This window comes from Mus caroli, unplaced genomic scaffold (genome assembly GCF_978045245.1).
Source record: "Mus caroli unplaced genomic scaffold, Mus_caroli_1 scaffold_5, whole genome shotgun sequence".
NCBI classification, from domain to species: Eukaryota; Metazoa; Chordata; class Mammalia; order Rodentia; family Muridae; genus Mus; species Mus caroli.
The window spans coordinates 152,698,066-152,708,570 of NW_028227260.1; the positions used below are offsets into that span (position 1 = coordinate 152,698,066).

At 37.3% G+C, this 10,505-nt stretch overlaps 2 pseudogenes; one reads left to right on the forward strand and one right to left on the reverse strand.

The window, feature by feature from the left end:
- The first annotated feature begins 223 nt into the window (after positions 1–223).
- LOC110286174 (growth/differentiation factor 3 pseudogene) lies at positions 224–820 on the forward strand (annotated as a pseudogene).
- Positions 821–6,116: 5,296 nt separating this feature from the next.
- On the reverse strand, positions 6,117–6,362 carry LOC110287550 (cytochrome c oxidase subunit FA4 pseudogene; annotated as a pseudogene).
- Between the last annotated feature and the right edge of the window lie 4,143 nt (positions 6,363–10,505).

Sequence of the window (10,505 nt, forward strand, 5' to 3'; positions counted from 1 at the left end):
ATACCTCTTAATATCAATGGACTCAATTCCCCAATAAAAAGACATAGACTAACAGACTGGCTACCCAAACAGGACCCAACATTTTGCTGCTTACAGGAAACCCATCTCAGGGAAATAGACAGACACTACCTCATAATGAAAGGCTGGAAAACAATTTTCCAAGCAAATGGTCTGAAGAAACAAGCTGGAGTAACCATTCTAATATCGAATAAAATATTTGCTTTTTCTGCGGTCTGTCCCTGGGCCTCAAGGTCTGCTCCAGTTCAACCTGCAGGGTGTGCTTAAGGATTGGAACAGCAACCGACTGAATAATTTGGACTTACACTTACAGATTCTGGTCAAAGAGGACAGATACTCCGGGGTAACTGTCCAGCCTGAGAACCCCTGTGTCCAGCTGATCTGCTCTCTCCATGCCTCCCTGCTGGTGGTAACCCTCAACCCTAAACACTGTCATCCTTCTTCCAGAAAATGGAGGGCGGCCATCCCTGTCCCCAAGGGTTTCTGTAGGGACTTCTGCCACCGTCATCAGCTGTTCATCAACTTCTAGGACCTGAGTTGGCACAAGTGGATCATTGCCCCTAAGGGGTTCATGGCAAATTACTGTCATGGAGAGTGCCCCTTCTCAATGACCACATATTTAAATAGTTCCAATTATGCTTTCATGCAGGCTCTGGTGCATATGGCTGACCCCAAGGTCCCCAAGGCTGTCTGTGTCCCCACCAAGCTCTCGCCCATCTCCATGCTCTATAAAGATAGTGATAAGAACGTCATTCTCCGACATTATGAAGACATGGTAGTCGATGAGTGTGGGTGTGGGTAGTCTCAGGACTAGGCGCTAGGAGTGTGCTTAGGGTAAATCCTTTAATAAAACTGCCATCCCACCTTTAAAAAAAATCAACTTCCTAACCAAAGTTATCAAAAAAACAAGGAGGGACACTTCATACGCATCAAAGGTAAAATCCTTTAAGAGGGACTCAATTCTGAATATCTATGCTCCAAATGCAAGGGCAGCCACATTCATTAAAGAAACTTTAGTAAAGCTCAAAGCACACATTGCATCTCACACAATAATAGTGGGAGACTTCAACACACCACTTTCATCAATTCAGAGATCATGAAAACAGAAACTAAACAGGGACACAGTGAAGCTAACAGAAGTTATGAAACAAATGGATTTAACAGATATCTATAGAACATTTTATCCTAAAACAAAAGGATATACCTTCTTCTCAGCACCTCATGGTACCTTCTCCAAAATTGACCATATAATTGGTCACAAAACAGGCCTCAACAGATATAAAAATATTGAAATTGTCCCATGCATCCTATCAGATCACCATGGAATAAGGCTGATCTTCAATAACAACATAAATAATCGAAAGCTAACATTCACATGGAAACTATGAAATCCTCTCCACTGAAAATAAATATAGAAAAAAGACACCAATTTACTGGAGTTTTATGGCACATGTGTATAATCCCAGCACTTGGGAATCAAGACCCTATAAAATAGGAAGAGTCTAGAAGGAGGGAGGATGGAAGGAAAGAACAATAAAAAATATGGTACGTTTTTGAAAAGAAGTATCATTTCTTGACAAAGATAGAGGTTTAACATGACAAAACACAGAAAAAAGCATCAAGTGTGTTGATACAAATGAGTTTTACAAAATATAGAGTGAAGTGTTAACTATCTAAAATATCAGGAGAGTTAATGTGCATCAGCAAGACCCAATATAATAATGGGAAAAGTGATAATATTAACAAGGAATGTTGGAAATTTGGAAAAATTTGCATAATAAATGGAGAGACAGTTTTGTGAGTTAGGGATAATAGAAGTCGTGACTGGAATGATATGGATGTGTTCTCAGAATTTCAAATTATCAATTGCCCAGGTTCTAGCTATGTTATAAGGATCTCTACCATCTATAAATAGGATTCCCATGTCTCACCTATGTGCTGGTATTTGGTTTTTTGTTTGGTTTTTGTTTTTAATAATTCAACAATTTCACAACTAGTTATGCCCCTTCAATTTCAGTGTTTTGGCAAGACAGTGTAATAGAGAGATGGGAGAAAGGCATGCTAATTTGCAAAAGTAAGTCAGTCCCCTAATGATAATGATAATGCTTGAAGAACATTTACTGTAGGGCACAAGGGATGTAACTGGCAAGTTTAATATGGCCCCAATCAAAATGTCAATGGAATCTTGTTTGCAGAACTTGACATATCAATACTGTTATTTACCTATTCAAATAATGGGGGAAGAATGCCTATTTTTTAAAAGAATAGTTTTCATGATCATTTTATTCTATTGGATAGATTCACAATAATTATTAGACAGTTCAAAACAATTTTATAGCTGCTTTCAGTTTAATGTCACACACACCCAAAAATGTAAATTTAAAATTTAAGTTGTGTCTAAACAGAGACCGAGAATGATGTCACAAGTATTGTGATACCTAGAGTTAACAGAAAAGACAAGCATTTAAGTCATCCAATATTGGCTGAAAGAATCTAAGGGCTACACCCTATGTTAAATATTAAATCCCCTTTAGTTCTCATAAGCTTTTAGTATTAATACCAATTATAGGAAAGTTAACTAAAGACCAAGGTGGAATTTAGACTTGTATGCAGGTTTTTCAGGATAACTGACCAATGTGTTCATACTATTCCCATGTCCTGTCTAATGAATCATTTCTTTGAATACTACCATTTGTTAAAAGAATTTTTTAGTGATGTACAGTTTATAACTTGGACAATGTCTCCCCTATTTAGAAATGCCATGTTCATTGGAAAATATGTCACTTTTCTCTCTTCTGCATGATGTAACAATTAATCTTGAAGTTGATTCTAACATGTATCAACATTCCAATCACATTCCTACCAATTAATACTATGCAATCTTGAATAAGTATTTAGACATTTGGAACTTCAATTTCCTAACCACGTATTAAAGGCTGTGACGAAAAGTAGATTCTCTTTTGTCTTGCTTTTATCCAATCATCTTGCTAAAAAACTATACCATACAAGATAGATTTGATGATGTTTCGATTGGCTTTGTTACATGTTAAATGTTAAGTGTTTGTAGTGCCCAGAATAATTTACTTAAATAATCTGATAATAGAGTTGATTCGTTTTCCATTACCTATTGTAGTGCCTCATATATGTTATATGTAGCAGCGTGTATAATTCCCAAGGAAACAGTCATCTTGTTTCCCAGTGATTCACACCTGGAAAATCCAGGCATGCGGCAGGGCTAGGCATGCCCAGAAAGACCAAATCAGTCTCACTGAAATCTCAAATAAGGTGTGTCAAAATGAACAGGCCAACCTGTCAATAATCCTGATTTGTTTTTGTGTCAAGGAAACGACAACTTAGAAAGCAAGAGCCACAGTATTGGGGCCATTTCTGAAAGGGAGATATTTTGCTCAGTATTGATTGAAGCTGCCTGCAATCACTTGTTTTTAGGCTGTCTCATAGTGGGGCCCCAAACCTAAGAGTACAGGTCTCTGAAATAGGTGATACCTGAGAAAAGAAGGTACTTTTAATTAGACTCTTAAGTATATGCAATTGGGCATAGCTTTTTCTTCTGAGTTTCCTTATCAAAAAGCAATAGAAAATTATGTCTCTAGAGACCAGCTGATTTTAAGAAGTACAGATGAAAGAACCATGAGAAGTAGCTTTCTGGCTATAAATGAAAGCATGCTTTAAGGTTGGAGCCAATGAACTCAGAATTGTAAAGTGACTTTCATACTCACTGGCTCTGTGATATTGGACTTAGAACAAGTTCTGACACATGATATTCACTCAATAAATATTTTCTGACTGAATACATTTAGTTCCTGCAAATAAATTGTTAAATCCTCATTGGTTTATGAATCATTCATCCCTTTCACTGTATAATTTAAAAATAAATATTGCTATGCATGAATTACAAATAAGAAAAACATGCAATGTGAACATAATATACAAATACTGTTTTAGGCAATGTGTGTAGGGTTTTATGTTGTCACTGGAGTGCATGTGTGTGTGTGTGTGTGTACACCAGGTACTAAGCAGACTTCTAATCAGCTGTGATTTACTTTTAGGGCAAGGATATCTGATTCATTCTATTTGGCAGTTAGCAGTAACTAGCATATTGCAGTTTATGTCACGATTTACTACAGTAGTCCCTTGATCTCAATCATTTGAGTGCCTCTGTTTGGAATTGTGTTTTAACTATGTATCACTGATACATGTTATTTACATAATGTATTGCTGTTCTCTGAGAAAAGATATTGTGATGAGCTATAACGTATCTGTAACAACTGAGGACACAAGATGTTTTTGAATTAGTTAAAATAATTAGATTCAATACAAATAATAGTAAATTAGTGATATGCAGTACACATGCATATCACATACATATTTTCTCTTTGAACACTTAATATTTTAAAAAATGTGTTTCTCTACGCAAGGAAGAAATTAAGATCAAGAGAAGTTAGGTAACATCCCAGTGTCACAGAGGTAGAGTATTGAGATCTTAAAAAATTCAAGATTCCCCTTTATATATCAAAAACCATATGAAATAATGGTAGAGAAAGTTCACAGCCTTACTAATCTCAACTGACTATCCCTGGTTCACTCTCTTTTTACACTGACTCAGCTCTCCTTGGCCCTCAGTCCTCTTCTCGACATTTTCGGCAGACTCTTGTTTTAGAAGCCATTACTGGACCATCCTGTAGACATCCGTTCATACACATATAGCACCATGGTCTACTAGGATGGCTTAAAACTCAATAAAAACATGTGACATAATAAACAGCATACTACTGAGTGACATATAGGTCAACAAAGAATTAAAAAGGAAAAATTTAAATTCCTGGAATTAAATGTAAAAGTAAACATCAAAAATATCAGAGGAACAAAGACATTGATAAAACAAGGACGAGCCAAATCCAGAAGTAGTAAATGGAGAGAAATAATTAAAACTGGTGTCCTACTCTGCTTTCTATTACTATGACAAACACTATGAACAAAGGAACATGAGGAGAAAAGGGTTTATTTGGCTTACATGTCCTTATCAAGTTGCTCATGGAGAACTATTAGGACAGGAAGTAGGTAAGTATTCCTATACAGGACCTGGAGGTAGAGAATGAAGCAGAAACCATTAAGAAACATGGATTACTGACTAGCTCTCCATGCCTAATTCAAATTGCTTTTTTATACAATTCAGGGCCATCTCACCAAGGGTGGCAACAACCACAATGATCTATATTCTCCCATACCAATCATCTCTCTATAGGCTGCTCTGATGGATTTATTTTCTGAACTGAGATTCCCTCTTCCTAGATGAACCTAGCTTCTGTCAAGTTGACAAAAAACTAACCAGCATAATCAGGATAGAAATCAAGGAAAACACACACACACACACACACACACAAATAATTAAGCCAAGAGTTGGCTCTTTGAAAAGATCAACACGATTGATAAACTTGATTGATTAACCAAACTAACCAAAAGAAAAAAAAAAACTGGTTCAACGTTATTGTAGTCATTACTGGGGCATTCCCAAACAAGACTGCAGTGCACATGGGCTGGTAAATAGCACAAAGATGAACCACTCCAGAGTCAGTTTCAGGGAACAGGATTTGCTTTACTGTATATGAGCAACTATGGATATAATAGAAGTCTATCAACTGTAATTGGTTAGCACATTAGACAGTGAGCACCAATACTACCAGTGTCTCTATGATGAGCCACATAAACATGGAGAGCACAGACTCACTAGCAGGCCAGCTACTGGCTACTCACACTACTTTAAATTTAGTGTCTGACTTCTGGCTGACTTGTGCACTCTGTAGGCAGGAACAGGCAGATCTCTGTGTGTTTGAGGCCAGCCTAGTCTACAAAGTGAGTTCTAGGACAAGGTCTGTTACACTAAGAGACACTTTCTCACTTCCACCCCCAAAGTTTAAATTTTTTCAAGTTTCAGAGATTTATTCATCAATGTAATAAACTCCAAAAAAGTCAACATGATTTCATGCATTTAGAGACATATTTCCTGCTTAAGTGGAAAATTGTACGGATGGCTTCTGGAAGACCTTCATTATCAGCAGCTTTACAGTGAACTTCATAGTTTAGAAGTCTGGGCCTTTTTTCTTCAGTTTACTGTAGTCTACGAGTGAGTAGACCTTCTATTGTTCATTGGGACCCAGTTTGTTCCAAGGCTCTGGGTTGTTCTTCCTGACCCAGCTGACATCTGGATTGAACAATGCCAAGCACATCACACACAGTGCTGCTCCAGTACCTCCAGCTCCAATAAATACGAAGAGAGGAATCAAGCTGGCATGCTTCTTGGCTTGCCCAAGGATCTGGCAGAACATGTTTGCAGAACAGGCCTACCTACACACAGAGAGATTAGGACACACACTAAGCCACTTCTGCAACCAGGCTGAGCGGAAGTCCAAAGTCACTCAGGACCTGAAGGACCCCCAAAGTATAATTATAGTTACTATACTCTGGTAACATTAATCCTCTCAAGAGCTTGACAAGTAAAAACCCCAGTTTCAGGTGTAAGAAACTATCCATCAGTTTTTAGTTGAAGGTGTCCTAGAGACTCCAAAAACAATATAGGTTATTGCCACTGCTCTTGATTCCCTATTTGATCTTGAAAAGATCCTATTGCTGAAGACACTTTATGCACAGTACATGGAGAAATAAAATTGGCACTAACCAAGAAGCTTCCTTCCTCCTGGATAACTTTCATAGTACTGGAAGTTGTATGTAACCTAGAAAGGAAATCATCAACAATCTCATCAAGCTGTTATACCTATGAGCTATATAAAATGACAAGTTAGGCCCATGGGTGCAACAGTAACATGAATGTTATGGAGATAACCAGCCACTATTTGATTGGATTTAAGGCCCACAACATAGGAGGAGACACCTTCCTGTCACTATAGATCTGGCCAAGAACCTATGATTGGGTGTTCCCAGACTCCAATAATAAGCCAACTTTTATTCTATTAAATGGGAATGTTATTAAACTAACCTCTAAATTTATGTCTCTTTCCCCATAGTTTACCATAACTCACAGATCTCATAAGAGAAGTTTCTTTACACTATGTACTGTGGTTAGCATAGAAACTCAAAACAAATCAAAGTACAAAGAATTAATGTCTATGGAAAGCTTAGCTGACAAATAGGGTGTCTACACTAACTCCAAGGCTCAGACCATCAAGAAAGATTGGGCAGAAAAATTGTAAGATCAAGAGGTCAGAGAAGACTGGAACAAAACTGTGTCTTCTGGCCATGACAGGATCACTGAAGTCAAATTCATGAAATTGTGGTCACATACATAAGGCCTACAGGATCAAGTAGGACAGTATTCTAGAATGGATGGGGAGAAGCTCACAAGCCCCCAACTATGGACAGGTAATGGTTTCGTTAGAAGATGCAGTTTTCATTAATGGTATTGTCCCTGGTATGTGGTCCATGCTCCAGTGCATGGCCTATACCCATGAGTATATCTAAGAACAACAAAAATTGACCCCATAGTTTATTTTTTAAAAAGATCGGTGTTAAGGTGAAGGGTAGGTCTGGAAGGGGTTAAGTAGAGGAATGAAATTCTCAATGAATTAATAAAAATATACTTAAAAAGGAAAAATACAACAGACATTGATTGAGAACACAAAGACTCTGACCTACCAAAATTAAACAAATAATTAAGCAGATAATTTAATTTAATAATTTAAATAGACACAAAACAATAAAATCAAATCAGTAAAACAAAACAAAACAACAACAACAACAACAACAACAAAAAACAAACATTCTCCCAAATGAAAAAAGTTCAGATCCAGATGCCATGTCTACCAAATTTTACCAGACCTTCAAAAATTAGTTAGGATAAATACTTCTTACTTCTCAAATTATTTTAAAAAATAGAGAAGGCTGGAAAGGTTCTATACCAGTATAATCCTGAAACTAAAACCAGATAAATTTACAACCACAAAAATAAAATTCTAGATCAATCTCTTTGATATACGTATGCACAGAAATTCTCGATAAAACACTTTCAAAACCAAGTTCAAGAACGGATCAAAAATATCTTTCAGCATGAGCAAGTTGGATTTATTCTAAACTAGAGGGCTGGTTCAACATAATTAGTATAAATCATAGCCCAAATTGACTCAAGGACAGAAAGACTTGATTATGTCATAGATGCACAAAAGTATATTGAATGAAGTTCAACACTCCTTCATGATAAAAGTCCTGGAAAGACCAGGTAGTAGTGGCACAGTTTTTTAATCCCAGAACTTGAGTGGTAGAAGCAGGCAGATGGTTGTCTGAGTTTGAAGCCAGCCTGGTCTACATAGTGAGTTTCAGAACAACCAGGACTACACATAGAAACTCTGTCTCAAAAAAAAAAAAAAAATCAAAACCAAAACCAAAACATGTGCTAGAGAGAATAAGACTTAAGACAACATATCTCAACATTAACGTTTGAATATGATAAGCCTATAGCTAAAATCATGTTACATGACAAAAGCTTTTGAAAAGTGGTTGCACTAAAATCAGGTAGCAGAAAAATGTTTCCATTGACTCCTCTACCTTTCCATATAGTGAGAGAAATCTCAGCAAGAGCACAGTAAAACAAGAGAAGGAATTAAAGGGAAAGTAAAAAGTCAAAGTGCAGAAATGCAGATGGTATGATTTTAAACATAAAATACCATAAAGGCAAAAAAAAAACAAAGCAAAGCAAACAAACAAACAAAAGCCCAAGTCATAAAACAAAACTCTAAAGAACTGATAAACACTTTCAGCAATGTGGCAGGAAACTACATCAATATACATTAATCCGAAGTGCTTTTCTATACCAGTGACAGACATACTGAGAAAGAAAAGGGGTGGGGGGGGTCTGTTCAAAATAGCCTCAATGCATATACCTTACATTAAGCCTGACCAAGGAAGGTAAAGAAATTCTAAAACACGGAAGAGAATGCAGACACTAGAAAATAGAAAAAACAAAAAAACAACAACAAAAACAAAAAACAAAAAAAACCCAAAAAACAACCCAGGGCTCATGGATTGGTAAGATGGATATTGTAAAAATTGCCAGTCTACCAGAAGCAATCCACATAGTTTATAGAGTACCAATAAAAAGTATAGTGGCAGTCTCCACGGGCATAGAAAAAATAGAAATAAACCCAAAAATGTTTATATAGAAACTAATATGTTTTGAATTGTAGTGACATGGCGGGAGGAAGTGCCTCAGGGGCCCCATGTTGAGGCACCTCCTTCCCTCAGGTACCAGTCATAGGACAAGTCTAGTATAAAATGAAGTTTATCTGAGGCATGGGAATGGGGGCAGGGGTGTGAAAATAGAGTGGACTCAGAGAAAGTAAGGGGACAGAAGATAGAAAGTGAGAGGAGAGAGAAAAAAGGGAAGAGGCCAGCTGGGAGTACACACACACACACACACACACACACACACACACACAGTGGGAGAGAGAGAGAGAGCGAGAGAGAGCGAGAGAGAGAGAGAGAGAGAGAATCCTTTTGTAGATAGCTAGGCTCCTACCTGGCTGTTGCTAGGTAGCTGTTGAACAGAGCCTGGAAGAAATGTTAGCATTCCTCCATTTTCCATTTTTGTTTGATTAAAAATGAAAAACTACAAAGAGGTGATGGTGAGGCAGAAATAAGGGTCATCGTGATCTTTAGCTGCATTGTCTTTGCGGAACCTATGAAAATTGGGATGGTCAAGTCCTGTCTCTCTTCCTATTCTAATTATGTTAATTTGGATATTCCCTCTTTGCCTTCTAGTTAATTTGGATAAAGATTTGTCTCTCTTGTTGATTTTATCAAAAAAGCAACTCTTTGTTTCACTGATTATTTGTATCAATCTCTGTTTTTTTTCCATTTTATTTATTTCATTCCTGTGTTTGATTATTTCTTGCCACCTACTCCTTTTCGGGTGTGGTTTATTCTTTTTGTTCTAGAGCTTTCAGGTGCGCTGTTAAGATGCTAGAGTGGGATCTCTTTGATCTCTTTACTTTTTTTTTTTTTTTTTAATGTAGGCACAGAGTGCTATGAACTTGCCTCTTAGAACAGCCTTCATTTTGTCCTATCTTGGGTTTGTTGTGTATCCAGTTTCATTTAATTCTAGAAAGTCTTTAAGCAGTTAGCCTACCTGCTTCACCTCTTTGGAGTGACCTTTAGGTTAACAGGGCATGCCTGCTGGATTAAGGCTGCGGTCAAATAACAAGGAGGAAGCAGGGTTAGAACGGGAATATTTATGGAATCTACAGGAGATGAGAGCAGGGGCACAATGAAAGATTGCAGCAAGTGTTCTATTGCAGATCTGTGGGCGCAGCTCATAAATTTTGTCTGGAGGAAAGGAGAGAGGTGAAGATTTGCAGCAAGTCCACCTGCTTTCCTGGCTGGAGTGACCTGTGGGTTAGCCCAGAGTTCCCTATGTTCATTTTGATCATTCTGTCTATCATAGCAATAGAAAGCAAAACAAT